Source organism: Mytilus trossulus, chromosome 5, assembly GCF_036588685.1.
Source record: "Mytilus trossulus isolate FHL-02 chromosome 5, PNRI_Mtr1.1.1.hap1, whole genome shotgun sequence".
Taxonomy (NCBI): Eukaryota; Metazoa; Mollusca; class Bivalvia; order Mytilida; family Mytilidae; genus Mytilus; species Mytilus trossulus.
In genome coordinates, this window is record NC_086377.1 from 14019739 (window position 1) to 14021971 (window position 2233).

A 2233-nucleotide genomic window follows, 5' to 3' on the forward strand; every position below is an offset into this window, starting at 1 on the left:
ATTGACAAAAACTTAAATTGGAATCAGCAAATAGATAAAATGTCAATTACTATATCAAATAGAATCAACTTATTACAAAAGATAAGAAAATATTTACCTATGCATATACGTATTATCTATTTTAATGCTTATATTCTGCCATTATTTGATTATTGTTGCAGTATATGGGGACGTTGTTGTGAATGGGGAATAGATAAACTTAATAAGTTATTAAAGAAATCTGCTAGGGTTATAGTAGAAGCTGACATAATGACATCATCCAGTTTATTGTTTAATAGTTTACACTGGTTAAATGTGGAAAAACGAATTCAATACCAAAAGGCAATACTTGTATTTAAATCAATTAATGGTATGGTTCCTAACTATTTAGAAGAAATTTTTCATTTTACTGATTATCAAAACTATAACTTACTTTCAGCTGATAAAAAACTATTAAATCTTCTAAAACCAAAAACATTTTTTTTTAAAATCTAAAGCTACATTACTTGCATCTGAATATATCATAATTCTCGGTAAAGAATCATTCAATAAACGCTTCTCATTAAGCTCCAACTAGTTTTCCTGCCAAAATTTCAATTCTGCTAATACACATTTTTTCATATACTAAATATAGTTTTGAATCCCACGTTTTTCTGTTTTCTATCGCGAATTATATATGCCCCGTCATTAAATTTGTGACATTACCTATAACTGGTGACATTGATATAATTCTTCCGGCAAATTGAGCCAGCATACGTGCGTTCAAATTTGAAAATGATTTTAGTATAATATCAAGAGAATCTATAGTGTCTTTAATTCTGCGCTCTGGCACCTTTACAGTAATTCTTTAGAATCCCAAATCAATCCTAACCATTCTAAACACTGAACTGGTTCAAAAATTGATTTTACTTCATTGACAATAAATCCAGCCAGTTTAAGTGATGACATTACAAATTCAGAAGTATCTTTACATTTTTTATAACCTTCATCCATGCCTAATCCATCGTCCAGATAAAGAACAATATTAACACCACTTTCTCGCCAATACTTTACCATTGGTCTCAAACATTTAGTGAATATATAGGGGGCGCTACTTAAACCAAAAGCTAATACAGAAAAACAGTAAAACTTGTTATTCCAGGAAAAACCTAAATATGTTTGTTGTTCTTTACAGATGTCCAAATGAAAATATACTGATTTTAAATCAAACTTAATTAGAAAATTATCTTTTTGGAAGAATTCCATTGCAATTTTCCAATCTTCAAATTTTACCTGGTTTTTCGTAAATGGAATTATATAACCCTTTTCAATGGTGTCCAACACAAATGTGTTGGCCCCAATGTGTTTCCAAAACTCTATATGTTTAAATAAGCTTGATTTTACTCCTTTAGCGATTTTTGAAAAATCTATATTATCAAAATATTTAACATGTTGAAAAAGAACATTAATATGACCAAATAGCATTAAATTGTCAACAAAAGAAATATACTCATCTTGTATTTTTTCACTTTGACAAGTTTCCAAAGGTTGGTTTGTATGTTGCGGCTTTTAGGCAGTTCCTCTTGAAGTGGCCAATTTGATGACACTCGTAACAGGTGTCGTATGGGGTCGCCTCACGCCGACGGAACCTCGGAAAGGGCTGCTGAGTAGCGTTGTAAGGCTAATAGTAACTGTTACTAGTATCAGTAGAGTTGGCAGGTCTAGAATCGGTGGCGGACGGTCTTGAGTAAGGTTTTTCACGGGTTTTCTGTTCTTTGATTGTCTTGAGGGCCCTGCTTTCTGCTTGTCGTAAACGTGTTTTATTTTCTGAATCTGATGCCAGGTCATCACTTTCGTATTTTCTGACTGTGGACCAGCCTGCTGGCGACTTGTCGGCAATTCGAATCAATTTATTCCTCCTGTTGATTTTCAGAATAAGGCCCGATATCAAATTGGTGCTAACGGAATCTTCCGCGGATGTACGCTTCTGAAGTTTCTGCAAATCGGGAACTATATCTGAGTTGAAGGAGTATTGAATCTGATTCCCTTCCCCCTTAAGCTTAACGGACACCTCTTTCTTGAGCTTCTTAGCTAGGGAGTCGTTCCTGTAGACTAACTCGTTCTTCAGAGAAGAAATCTTACTATCAAAATAAGAAGTAAAAAGTTCAAGAGTTTGATCACTTATCTGTGGTACAGAACTAGACTTGGCACCTGAATGTACTGGTGGCTCGTGCAAAAGCAAGGTGTCTGCGTCGTCTGAGTGGTTTTCGGTCAT

The 2233-nt window shown here is 34.0% G+C and overlaps 1 pseudogene; it reads right to left on the bottom strand.

Annotated features, from left to right (window-relative positions):
- Positions 1-1483: 1483 nt before the first annotated feature.
- LOC134717632 (uncharacterized) lies at positions 1484-2233 on the bottom strand (annotated as a pseudogene).